The 14,517-nt window shown below is 39.8% G+C and overlaps 1 long non-coding RNA gene across 1 annotated transcript in view; it reads right to left on the bottom strand.

Annotated features, from left to right (window-relative positions):
* The window catches only part of LOC140698723 (uncharacterized), a 263,718-nt gene that overhangs the window by 68,594 nt on the left and 180,607 nt on the right, over positions 1–14,517 (bottom strand). The window contains exon 2 of the long non-coding RNA XR_012076586.1: positions 1,629–1,739. This is a non-coding gene — a long non-coding RNA (uncharacterized lncRNA). The remainder of the gene's footprint in view (positions 1–1,628; positions 1,740–14,517) is intronic.

Here is a 14,517-nt window from a genome sequence, read left to right as displayed (position 1 = left end):
CTCAATTGGTGTTGCACTAACACAAGGAGAAGAAAGGCTATTTTTGGATTCCCTCAAACCTGTGAGGAATTACAAGGGATGATGATAACTCTTGACATTCAGTGTTCTGCCTGCGCTGCAATTACTCTTTGTTTTGTCCGCCTCTTTAGTAAAAGCCACTCATACACCCGTGTGCCTTCAGCTGGCTGCTCCCTGGGGAATGAAGGAATAGAGGTGGCTGGCTCAGGGCTCCTCATAGGGAGGAAGATGACCTGGGGAGCAGCACTCAGGAGCCCTGGAGGGTGGGGGAGGCTGGGGCACAGGCCGAGTGAGGAGCAGCAGTCAGAGAGAGAGCCCCATCCTCTGCATATTCATCAAAAGTGATTCCCAGAGGAGTGCCAGTGATACACGTACATCGATAAGTACACACTGCGCAACAAGTTAGATTACTCCTCCCTACAACTATCTGTCCCTCTTTACAGATGTAGATGAGAAAGTCTTGAAAGTCCATTTGTTCTATGACAATAAATTTGAAAAAGAACAGGGGAGAGCAGCATCCCCCTTTCCCCACACAGGCACACCTGTCCCCAGGGACCTGCAGAGACAGTGTCCTTGGAAGCGCTGGAGTGCCGGCTCTGGGAGGATTGCACTTGGAATCACGCGGGGAGCTGTGGGCTTTCCAGGGAAAAATGGCCAAGCCTGGGTCTGTGGCCAGCATCAGGGAGCTGGGTGGAAGCCAAGCCCATGCCTCCAGATATCCCCTCATCTCTCATCATCGACACAAGCTTGTATCGCCAACCGTGAGGTAGAGCCATGGCAGGTGCTCTCCACACAGCCAAGCAAGGACCTTCTCAAATGTCATATTTAGAATGACAGACAGAAGGATGTTTGCCTGTGTCATGGGACCATGTTGAACTGCATCTGAATAGTCCCGTTTGGACACTCTCAGGATACTGGCAGGCCCTTTTAAAACAGAGAATGTGTTTCTTAACAGGTTGTAGCTTAAAGAAGAAAAACCCAGCATCCATATTTGAGTGGGGTTGGACAGTAGGGAATCACATTCCCAACCTATAGATGAGGAAACTGAGGCCTAGAGGGATTAAGTGATTTGCTCAAAACCACAAATGTAGATAGTGATGGGGCCAGCTTTTGGACTGGTCATTTTAAGTACAAACCCTGTGTCTTTAGCCAATCTCCATACCACCTCAGAAGTTATTGCCACAGGTAGAGAAAAGGCCCCTATACTCTAAATTTTTTCACGTGCCCAGTGCAGATCTACTTTAAGCCCATCTCCACCCTGCTCTGTGTAGTTTGAGGCTGACCTTTGTGGACTGCATCCAAGGGCTCTTTTGCCTTCTAGCTTCCAGCTGGACGTGGCCAGGCAAGAGGTCAGAGGGCAGGAAGAGAGTAAGGGTGGGCTGTTTATTTTCCTGAGCCATGGACTGGCTGTGTCCCTTGGCTGACAGCCACAGTCTGCTCCAGTGTCCCTTTCCTGCAGCTGCTCTCTTTGAGTTCTGGTACCCTCTCCCTTCCCTTGTCCCCTCAGCCTCGGGCTGGTTTCCTTCTCTTCTCATGCCAGGGTGCTGCATTATGCTGTGGTTTCCCTTAACCCTTCTAAGTAATCCCTTCCATAAATTCTCTTTACTTACCTGTTTGTTGGAGGGTAACATCTGCTCTCTGCTGGGACCCTGAATGGTCCATCTCACAGCCTCCTTGCTCACTAGATTTGGCTGGACCTTGCAATTGGGCCAGATTGAAAACTAGAGGGAGAGAAGAAAGAGAGGATCAGATACTGGCCCAGGACAGATTCCTGCTCTACTGGGGATGACGCAGCCAAAAGTCCCGCCCACAGCAGCTCAGTGGGTTTCCAGCCCCACCCACCAGGTCCCCTCTCCTCCCCTCCTGCTCCCACAGCAGCCCTGCCCTACGCAGCCCCTGCCCTACACTAGCAGTGGCTCGGAGCTGGGAGAAACCCTTCCCCGCAGATGTGGGAGGGGGACAAATAACACAAGAAGATCTGTGGAAAGAAAGACTGTGTGGGTTAGAATCCTAAGGTCTGGGGTTGGGATCCTGAGTGGGTTTTCTACAGAAACTTTTTGCATACACTTCTGTCACAACACTGTGATATTTTAGATACATTAAATGAACAAAAACATTCAATGACAAATGGATTTTGTGGATGGCTAGGACCTGACATTTCTATGGTGACACGTCTCAAATACTTGAGAACCGAGTACCAAAGACAATAAAATGTCTTCATTTACTAAGTGAAGACAGAACGCATAGAACCCACGCGCCTGTCACTTATACTGATACAAAGCAGAATCCTCGTGGTTCCTAAATCAAATAAAAGCTGCCCCTGCCCTTCTCCCTCTCCCCCCTCTTCCCAGGAGACTTCTCAGCTGCTCTCTTTGACACCCCAGAGGGGCTGGAAGTGAATCATTTAGGGAGCCCACTGGGTTCCCAGTGGCAACCCCTCTTTGCGGACTGGTGGCCTGGAAGTTGTTTTGTCAGACTTCCCTTGTTCTCCTCTGATCATCTAGCAGGGACTGAAAACACATTGCCTGGAGGTGAGATTGCGTGGTTTTAGTTTTCTGCAGCTCTGCTAAATTCCTCCAGCAATACCAGTCCCCAGTACAGCTGGTCCTCTGTATCTGCAGATTCCACATCCACGGATTCAACCAAACTTGGATTGAAAATATTTGGAAAAAATTCCAGAAAATTCCAAAAAGCAAAACTTGAGTTTGCTGCACACTGGCAACTATTTACATAGCATTTACATTGTAGTAGATATCATAAGTAATCTAGGGATGACAAAGTATATGGGAGGATGTGCAAGATTATGTGCAAATACTACGCCGTTTTGTATAAGGGACTTAAGCATCTACAGATTTTGGTTTCCACAGGGGGTTCTGGAACCAGTTCCCCAAGGAAACTGAAGGATGACCGTATTTAAAATTTCATACCCGGTGGATCCTCAGAAATGGCACCAGCCCTGTGACATCTCTTATTGGGAGCACTTAGATGCTTTGGCCTGACCTCCCACTTGACCAGGGAGAATTATGCCTGACTAGAAAGCACAATTAAAACATCTAAACGCTTCCATTTTTTTGCATTTTTTAATATTTTTTATTCATTTATAATCATTTTACAATGTTGTGTCAAATTCCAGTGTTCAGCACAATTTTTCAGTCATTCATGGACATATACACACTCATTGTCACATTTTTTTCTCTTTGAGTTATCATAACATTTTGTGTATATTTCCCAGTGCTATACAATGTAATCTTGTTTATCTATTCTACAATTTTGAAATCCCAGTCTATCCCTTCCCACCCTCTACCCCCCTGGCAACCACAAGTCTGTATTCTCTGTCTAGGAGTCTATTTCTGTCCTGTATTTATGCTTTGTTTTTGTTTGTTTGTTTGTTTTTGTTTTTGTTTTTTAGATTCCACATGTGAGTGATCTCATATGTTATTTTTCTTTCTCTTTCTGGCTTACTTCACTTAGAATGACATTCTCCAGGAGCATCCATGTTGCTGCGAATGGCATTATGTTGTCTGTTTTTATGGCTGAGTAGTATTCCATTGTATAAATATACCACATCTTCTTTATCCAGTCACCTGTTGATGGACATTCAGGCTGTAAAACGTCTAAACGCTTCCTTGAGTTAGCATTTGAATGGTTGTTTTTGGTATGTTGTTGCAATCAATTTTGTGTTTGAATGTGCATCTGAAATGGTTCTCTGAAATGATAAAGGATATCCAAAAATATATGGACGTATCTGCGTGATAAATTGTCAGAGCAAGTTGGAGGCAATGTCACATAGAAGAAAAACTGTGAGCTTTAGTATTAGACAGATTCAGGGTTACAACCTAGGAACTGACTTATATATCAGCTGTGTGTACTTGGCAAGGTTACTTAACCTCTCTGAGCAAGTTTCCTCCAATGTGAAGTAGGAATAATAGCACTTCACTTACCTCAGGGGCTATAGTAAGTATTAAATGGATCAAGCACGTAAAGTGTCTACACATTGCGTGGCACATTTGAAGCTGCTCTTAGACAGTAGAGTAAATATTTAGGATCTTGTTTCAATCATACAATAAATTGATGGATACTGGCTGCATTTACTATAAAGAACAGTAGAGGGCAGGCTTTACAAAGTTATTTATGAAATACTGTGTTTCAAATCATCCTCCAAGACGAAAGCTAGAATTCCAGAAATGACTTTCTTAAATACTTTGGCTGAAAGATGCTCCTATCGCTACTTTTAATTTCTTCACAGAAACTGCGGCTTTCCTGTTTTGTAAGAATTCCAAAGGAGGATATTGGGTAATATTTAACCCACAACTTTCATCACCATGACGTGTATGTCTGGTCCTCAGATTATGGTGGAATGTTTTTGACAGGTTTCTCTAACCACATTTATGCCTCTCATAGATTTAATGATAAACAGAGGAACTAAAGGATGCCAAATTCTCTTGACATCACTTCAAATTGCATCATGTCAAAATAGCATGAAGTTCGTGACTAGAAGCATTATGAAATAGAGAGTGTCAACTTGCAGCTGACTGGAGATCAGATCACACTTAGTTAATGATTGAGATTGCAATGGGTGTGAATTCCATTCCATGACGAAAGAACAAATGGACACTTTATAAATATTTGTGAAAATCTGAAGAGGTGCTGCAGGCTAAATGTTTGTTCCAGTTTTCACTGCCACCCTCAGTCTCTGAGGGAACCGCCTCACCCAGTCTCCACAGCATTATGACGGCACTGCTTGGCATCTTTAATAATTTAGAGATGAAAAAATGGCACCTCAAGTTGCTTGAAACTAGTATTTGATTACCGAAGATGAACATCCTTCCCCTGGGGATCTGAACATTTTTATTTCTTCTCTTATGAATGGCTTGATCATATCTTTGGCTCATTCTTCTGAGTCCTGATAATTTTTTTCTTCACTTCTGTGTAGGGTTCCTGGTAACTATTGATATCCTTTGAAAATATAAGTGACTCAGTTCCATCAGTCTGACTTCCTAGCAGATCACATAGTGCATGGTTAGCACGCTATAAAATGTTTATTGAATTGTACTCTTTTAAATTAGTTTATATTTTAAAAGACAGTTTTCAAATGTAAAGAAAATGTATATTCATAATTTTAAAAAATATTGAATAGGTAAGCAAAGTAGAAAGATCACCCCCAAAGACAAAGACTCTATTTTTTGTAGGAACTTAAAAAGTTTTTTTTTAATTCTTGTTTTTTTTATAGAATTGTAGTTGATTTACAATGTTAGTTTCAGGTGTACAGTAAAGTGATTCAGTTATACATGTACATACATATTTTTTTTCAGTTTCTTTTCCATTATAGCTCATTACAAGAAATTGAATGTAATTCCCTGTGCTATACCGTAGGTCCTTATCATTTACGTATTTTATGTATAGTAGTTTGTACCCGTTAATCCCAAACTCCTATCCCTCCTCCAATTCCTTTCTCCTCTGGTAACCACAGTTTGTTTTCTATGTCTGTTTTAATGGCTAAACACTGTTTGATCGAGCTACATTCTCACTTACCTACTTTCTAACTCTTTCTCAGTTAGTTTCTTTTTACTTTTGTTCTATAATTCTGGTAAAAGGACAGAAATACTGGGTGGGTATAGCACAGTGGCAAAGCACATGCTTAGCATGCATGAGGCCCTGGGTTCAAAAGCTTATATTTCCATTGAGAAAATAAAATGATTTTTTTTAAGTAAAAAAAAATTTAAAAATTTAAAAAGGACAGAAATGCCAAATTGTAAGAGTTTACATTTATAGTTCTATTCTCACCAAGTAATTCCTCTCCACCTTGCCTCCCAGACACATACACCAACTTTCCTTCTCCCTCCCTTTCTCCACCTCTCCCCCTTCCCCGACCAGAACAGCAGGTCCAGAGAAGGCATTTGTGCTGTGCTGAGCTGGGGGGAAGTAGAAGACTTATGAATGGCTTGAAGGTATGAGAAGTAGTTTACTAAAAAGGTAGCTGGAGTTGCTCAGAGGGAACAAATATCAGGGAGGTAGGTGGCAGAGAAGATGAAGGAGTTGAGCTTTGGGGAAACAGTTGATTAAAGAGGATTTGAAGTTTTGATGTCTAAACCAGCACTACACATGCTGGGATATGAACTGTTTATCTGTGCTAAGCTAATTGCAAAAACCAAGAACAAGCATTTAGAAATCTTTCTAGAAATCTGACATTGCTGCAATAGCTGGGTGGACTTGTCTTGTTGAACAGAGAATGTGGGCAAGTTCTCAGTCTTGTGCAAAAGGACCATGTCACAGCAGGTGGTATTTGAAGTTATTTTATCAACGGCAACTCAAAAGTCTATAAAAAGCTGAGAAAATGTGAGAATATAAAAAAGAACTCAGTGTTTCTGCAAGATTAGAAGCCATTTTGGTCAACTTTTAGATGTGAATTGGATAAGCAAACTTGCTTATTTGTCTGATATTTTGATAATTTTTAATCATCATAATGCTTCCGTGCAAGGAAGTAACAGCCCATTCCTTCAATGGCAGATACAATCTAAGGGCATTAAAAAAAAAATAGAAACTTGGAAGAACTGCGTTTCTACAGATTGTTAGGCGTGTTCCATGGTTTAACAACAATGATCAATGAGGTGATGATCTTGTCGCCTCACATCTGTGCAAAGTTTTCACTGAATACGTGTCCAATTTGAAAGCACATTTTAAAAATGTAACTTTCCATCAAGTGAAGACCTATGCAAAGGCAATTCATAGATATATAATCCCTTTCTTTTATCAAAAGGTAATTTAAATTTAACCTTAGCTCTACAGGATATTTTGTTGGAACTGGCAACTGCTGAGGATTGAAAATGAGTTTTAAAAATATAGTATTGCTTGCTTAATTTTGTGTAAAAGTTAAAAATGAATGTCATGGACTCACTGAAATTGCTTTAAATCTCTTCTCCCATACTGTCAACAGCCCTCTGGAAGACTGATTTCCTTACTGAGTATTGTTAAAATGAGATATGGGAAGAGTTTAGATACACATTATCCCCTGTGAATAATATGTCATCAATCTAACTTGAATTAAACAAGTTAATAAGGAAGAAGCAAGTTCAGTATTTACACGAAAAATTTCAAGTATTTGCATTTATATATTGTTCATTTAAAGTGTGAGTATAGAAGTTTAAGATGGGTAATTGCTATTTTATCCATAATTTTTTGTTTGTTTACATTGCTTAGTTACAATTACAGAACAACAAAAGTTATAAGTGTAATAACAATTTCCTTCACTAATTATCTATATGCACAATTTCAATTAATGTGTATAGTTCCTGTAATTTTTTCTTATATGCCATGTCATTCTAGTTCTGATTATATTTATTTAAATTCAGCTTTATGTCTGTATGTCTGTATGTCTAATAATAAAAATTGGACTTGTATCATACATATTTTTAAATTTCATTTTTCTGATTGCTCATTTTTATTGCATTTTACAAAATTATCAGTGTGTGATGGATTATACATTTAAAAACCCTGGTCCTTTAGTACAAATGATCTTGGAAGCATCTGTGAAATCACTCCTCAGAGTGCTTACAAAAAAGTTCAGCAGAGATTTTCGGAGAAAGTCTACATTAGCAGTCAAGGCTTTTGGAAGGCAGAGTTATGTTTTATTTTCATGTAACCCTCTCGCTGACGGAACCTTAAAGCAGAAGCAGGTCCAGGCTGAGTTGGATCACACATTTTGATGTTCTAACCTTGGACCACTTTTAGTGTTATTGCCTCAGAATGCATCTGAGGAGTGGAAGGTTAACACATTAAATACTTTCAAAGCTGGAAGTAATAGGTTTCACAAAATTTGTTCAAAATATTAGAAGCAGGAGGCACAGTTGTGAAAATGCATCTGAGGAGTGGAAGGTTAACACATTAAATACTTTCAAAGCTGGAAGTAATAGGTTTCACAAAATTTGTTCAAAATATTAGAAGCAGGAGGCACAGTTGTGAAACCGAAACCCAATAAGATTCGAGGCCTAGGCTGAAAGTGAGAAGACCTGGAAGTTCAGTCTTAGCTCTAGGTCTTGCCTGACCTCTAGCCAGTACAGACAAACAAGCATCTTCCTTGACCTTACTTCTTCTATAGGCCACCATCCCAATTCCCTTCTTGTCATAACAGCCAACTCTCTCCATGTTTCTCAGAAATGGTATCCCACACTTACTGCCTCCTCGCTGGCCCCCTGTGAGTCTCCACTCCCTACTGGAGGCCTCACCCTTCCATTACAGTGTACAGGACCAGGTCCTCTGCACGGACTGATGTTACGTGCAGTCTCTGTGGCCTCCCCTCTCTCCTGCCACCCTGAGTCTCTCCATTCTTCTCCCACTTCTGACTCCTCATCTTCATTCTCCTCTGCTCTCTGCCTTTTCTTCTCTCCACCCTCTGGGAAGGTCTTTCTCATCCCGCTTCTTTTCTATCCCCCTGGGGAGCTCATCAAACTCACAGGCACCGATGTTGATCTCTCATACTTCTGTAAGTCACACAGCTGCGGATACAAGTTTTCCAAAATTCTAGTTTTCATTTTAATAGCTCAATTTTTGATACAGACTTTTTTTTAAAAAGTCTGTTGTTTCCCTTGAAGTGATAGGCTTACTTCACTCATTTTCAAGACAATACCTGCCCAGTACCCAACTCTGAATGTCTGCAGTTAATCAGTCCTGCACGTAAAAGTGGTTCCCCATGAAACAAGCATCTAATTTAGCTCCTATGTCAAGCCGTTGGACGTGTGTTTTCCTTGGCATGAAGCATCCAATGTGTCTTTTTGGTCGTGTCATGGCTGAGAAATAATTTGCTTCTCTTTACATCTAGCCTCGACTATTTCTAATCTCTAAGCCTTAAACTACGGTGACTTTATTTTCTGAATCTCAAATCAGAACACATGGACTTTTATGCCAGTGGGAGGGAGGCATAAGAATCAGGCTGAAAAGTAAGTGTCTCAATGGCTTTGATATTTTGCACAGTTGACCATGAGAACACTTGAAATTGGAACTATCTTAAAAATCCCTGATACAAGCTGCTGATGACGCTGGTGAGTGCCAAGTGCCTCCAGGAAGGTGATGGGGAGCAATGGGACCATGTCAGTGTCCTACTTGGAGACATTCAGGCAAATCCTTGAATGTCAGGCTTAGCATAGTCTAATTTAAATTGACATTCCATAATGGGGCCGCTTAGAACTGCCTCGTCAACTCTGTCAACAGTCTAGACTCTAAGACACCAAGTCAAAGAGCATCTGGTAAAGACCACACCTGTCCTACCTCCTTGCACACACAAGTGATGCTAGAAACGCTGGATAGACTGTTTAGCTGTCTGATTCTGGAGGTGGATCTGTTGTGGTCATGTGATCACAGATAACACCTGTTGGGAAGACAAACTCATAATTAATCCATGATTGTTGGACAGGTGAAAAAATGGGGCATTGTCGAGGGAGGGAACTAATTACCAAGTCTTCATGCCTTGCCCATCTGGCTGCATTAAAACCCACACCCGCTCTGACAGATGGTCACTAGCTGGAGAGAAGGGGTAGAATTACAAGATACAGATGATAAATGGACACCACAGCTTCCCTTTGTGGTCAGTATGAGGGGGTTTTCTTCTTACATTGTTCAAAAAATATTTATGAAGAAGTGGATTTTTTACTCTCTCTTTGGGACATTTTGAGGCTCTAGGCAAGCATGCCACTTCTCCATTCTCTCAAGAAGCCTTAAATACTTCTACCCATTTACCTTTTTGCAATGTATGTACATTAATTGATGTTTGATGGTTATTGGGAAGTTTTGTGGAAGGAAGGTCATATATTACTATGAGCAATTATTATTGTATGATTGTACTTTCTATCATGTATAAGGGCAATATCTAATGTCAACTGACATTTGGTGGGATATTATCATGTGTTAGGCATTTTGAGTGCACTGCGTGCGTTAACTAATTGAAATCTTACAAAATCCTACAAGATAGGCACTATTACCATCCCTATTTTACAAAGGAAGAAACTGAGGCATGGAGTGATGAAGTGACTCATCAAGAGCACACAACTGGTAAATGAAGGGGCTGAGACCATCTGACTGATTTTAAAGCCCATTCTACACCATTTTGCTTTACTGTGGGTAAAATGGAAAGAACATAAGACGAGAAGATCCCAGGGTTGCTGCAAGCCCCATGCTAAACAAACTGTGTGGCTTTGGATAAGACACACAATCCCCTGGTTCTCGGTTTTCTCGTTTCTGCCCTGCTTAACTCTTGTGTTTGGTGAGGATAAAAAGACAGTGAGTTCCTTGAGAGAAGGAATTGTAGGATTTATAACTGTAATCTGAGCCCCAAGTGTAATGCTTCAACGAGAATTTTTTTAAATGATTACATGCGTGCATGGATGAATGAGTCAGTGATTCTATGAAATGATGGGCGTGAGAGAACCTTTAAAAACTGCAGATTGTATAAAGGCTTGTTCTTTATATGTCATGTTGCCTATGATACCTTAAAATAAAAATTTCACCAAATTTTTAAATTTAGCTTTCTGAGATAATTGTAGATTCGCGTGCAAATGCAAGAAGCAATACAGAAAGCTCCTGTGTACCCTTTACTTGGTTTTCCTCAGTGGTAACATCTTGCAAAACTATAGTACAATATCACAATCTGGATATTATAGAGCCAAGATGCAGAACATTTCCATCACCACAAAGATCCCTCATGTTGCCCTTTTATAGCCACATTCATTTCCCCTGTGCCCCCACACCCTCCTTGGAAACCACTGATTTGTTCCGTATTTCTGAAATTTTGTCACTTCAAGGATTTTACATAAATGCAATCATACAATGGTAACCTTTTGAGATTGCCTTATTTTTTTTTTCTGTCAGTCAGCATCATTCTCTGGAGGTTCATCCAGACTGTGTGTATCAACAGTTTGTTCCTTTTTATTTCTGCGTGTTATTCTTTGGTACCAATGTACCACAATTGGTTTAGCCCTTTGTTCATTGCAGGACATCTAGTTACCTAGTTTTTGGTTGTTAAAAATAAAGCTGCAATAAACATTTGTGTGCATGTATTTGTGTAAACATGTTCTCTTTCTCTAGGATCAATGCCCAGGAGTATGATTAAGGGGTCATGTGGTAGTTGGGTGTTCAGTTTTTTTAAGAAACTGCCTGTTTTTCCAAAGTGGCTATATCATTTTACATTCCCAGCAGCAATGTGTGAATGATAGTTTCTCTGCATCCTTGCCAGCATTTGGCATTCTCATTTTTAATTTTAGCCATTCTGATAGGTGCACAGGTATCATAGAATGAGTTGTGTCTCCCTCCAAATTCATATATTGAAGCCCTCATGCCCTGTATTTGGAGACAGGGCCTTTAGGGAGGTAATCAAGGTTAAATGAGGACATAAGGGTGGGACTATAATCATATAGGACTGGAGTCCTTACAAAAAGAGGAAGAGCCACTAGAGTAGTCACTCTCTGAGTAAGAGAAGAGCACAGATAAGATGTCACGTGAGGACACAGTAACAAAGTAACTGTCTAAAGCTAGGAAGGGAGGTCTCACCAGAACCCAACCCTCACGGCACCTTGATCTTGAACTTGTAGCCTCCAGAACTGTAAGAAAATACATTTCTGTTGTTTAAGTCACCCAGTCTGTGGTATTTTGTTATGTCAGCCCTAGCAAACTAATATAGCCGTGGTACCTCTTGTGGTTTTCCCAATGGCTAATGATGCTGAATATCTTTTCATGTGCTTATTTTCTATTTGTTTATCCTCTTCAGTGAAATGTCTGTTTGTGTCTTTTGCTCAGTTTCCAACTGGATTCTTTTTTTTTAATTAATGTTATTTACCTATTTATTTTAAACTTTTTTTTATTGAGTTATAGTCATTTTTACAATGTTGTGTCAAATTCCAGTGTAGAGCCCAATTTTTCAGTTATACATGAACATACATATATTCATTGTCACATTTTTTTTCACTGTGAGCTACCACAAGATCTTGTATATATTTCTCTGCGCTATACAATATAATCTTGCTTATCTGTTCTATGTATGCCTGTCAGTATCTACAAATTCTGAACTCCCAATTTATCACTTCCCATCCCCTCCCCTCTCTGGTAACCATAAGTTTGTTTTCTATGTTTGTGAGTCTGTTTCTGTTTTGTAAATAAGTTCATTTGTATCTTTTTTTTTTTAGATTCCACATATGAGTGATCTCATATGGTATTTTTCTTTCTCTTTCTGGCTTACTTCACTTAGAATGACATTCTCTAGGAACATCCATGTTGCTGCAAATAGTGTTATACTGTCTTTTTTATGGCTGAACAGTATTCCATCCCAACTGGATTCTTTTTAACTGTTGCGTTTGAGAGTTCTTTATATATTCTAGATACTAGTCCTGTGTCAGATATGTGGCCAATATTTTCTCTCAGTCTATAACTTGTCTTTTCATCCTCTTCACATCTCTTTCATAGAACAAAATTTCTTATTTTAAATGGTACCACTTCCTTTTATATCCCTTTACCTTCCCCAGTCCATAATATAATTGCCTTAAATATTTCCTCTAATACATTTAGGACCACATCAGACAGTGTCATAATTTTGCTCCAACTATCAAAGATAATATAGAAAACTGAAGAGGTGATGGAAAGTCTATTGTATTTACTCATATTTTGCTTATGTATTTACCCCCAATACAGAGAATTTTGTATTCTTTCTTCCTTTCTGGTGTTCTAAGATTCCTTCTATTATTGTTTTCTTTCTGTTTAGAGGATTTCCTTTAGCCATTCTTTGGAGTAAATGTGCTGATGGCAAATTTGCTAATTATCCTTCACCTGAGAAAAAATACCTTGATTTCTCCTTTATTTCTGAAGGACTTTTGCTAAGTATAGGATTCTGAGTAGACAATTTTTTCCTTTCAGCAACTGAAAAATGTTGTGCTTTGTTTTAGCCTTTATAGTTTCTAATGAGAAAGTCACTGTTATTTGAATTGTTCTTCTTCTATAGAAATTATTTCTTTGTCTTTAGGTTTCAGGGGTTTCACTATTATGACCTGGTGTGAGGTTTATTACTGGGAGTTTATCCTGATAGGGTTCACTAAGCTTCTTCAATCTGTGGGTTTATGTCTTTTGCCAAATTTGAGACGTTTTCAGCCATTATTTCTTTGAGTGCTTTTTCATTCCTATCCTCTTTCATCTTTGCTTCTGGGACTCCAATGATATGAGTGTCAGATTTTCTTTTTATGGTGACACAGATCTGTAAGGGTGTGCTAGAAAGGATATGTAATAATTGGTTTTGTCATTTCAAAGCCTGACAGTTTATTTTAAAAAACACTTTTTTCTAGGCACACTCTATGGAGCCCCTGTGCTAGATTCTGAGTAGCAAACATGCCTAGGGCGCATTCTTTGCATGAAAAGAATCTCATGGGAGGGTCAGGTACATAAACAAAATATCCTTATCATGTATATGCTGAATAGAGGCATCCTTCTAAAGCAGGGGTTGCCAAACTTTCTAAATGACCAGATAATAAATGTTTCAGGCTTTGTGGGTCAAATGGTCTCTGTTACAACTATTCAACTCTGCTATTCTAGTGTGAAAGCAGCCATAGACAGTATGTAAATGAATGAGTGTGGTCATGTTTCGATAAAACTTTATTTTCAGAAACAGGCAGTGAGCCAATTTAGTCCACTGATCATAGTTTGCTGACCCCTGATCTAGACATTGTTTCCTTCCTGCTTCGTCTTTCTCTGTAAAAGAGGGTTGTTCTGAGAATTAAAGAAGTTACTGTTTGCAAAGTGCTCAGAACAAGACCTGGCAAATAGTAATCTTTATAGGAAGTTAGTGTTTAGCTCTTGTTTCCTATCCAGCCCTCTACACCATTCACTTGAGACACCTGAGGGTTACCTGGAGGTGATGTGGAGGAAATGCTCTAGGGCTGAAAGGGGAACTGTGATCATTTGCTCATTAGTTAGCTAGGTCACTTCAACCATAAACTAAGTAAAGAGCTAACCAGGTTCATTTCTACCTTGAGTGTCCATGACTTTGTGAGCATCCCCCTGCTTTCATCCTCCCCAGAGAGGAATGAGGTAGGGGAGAGAATTTGTTCTGGAGTTAGACGATCTCAGTCTAAGCTCTGCCTCTACCCATTTGGCTTCCCCTCATTGACCTGCAGTATCCTTGTGTCTAAAGTGGGAATGATCATCCACTTCACAGGATGCGTGCATAAATTATACAAAATGATGTGTATAAATAACACTTTGCAAATCATAAAGTACTTTGCAACTGTTGGTAATTATTTACATTAGGCTGTAAGGAATCTAGCTCATCCATTCGTGGGTTCCTTTCCTACAGTTTTCAGCCTCTGCAGTGGGAAAGGTGGCATTTAGAGGGGCTGTAAAGATCCAATATCTGGTTCTACCGGAGGAGGAAGGGGGTTTGTTATTTAACACTAATATGTAATTAGTGGTTGAAAATAAGATAAATTGTGCAGGTCCTTGTTCCACTAAATGGTACCTCAGTGGCTTTCCAAA

Source organism: Vicugna pacos, chromosome 10 (genome assembly GCF_048564905.1).
Source record: "Vicugna pacos chromosome 10, VicPac4, whole genome shotgun sequence".
NCBI classification, from domain to species: Eukaryota; Metazoa; Chordata; class Mammalia; order Artiodactyla; family Camelidae; genus Vicugna; species Vicugna pacos.
Note: the sequence above shows the minus strand (reverse complement) of the source record. Positions and strands in the feature narration are given on the sequence as shown.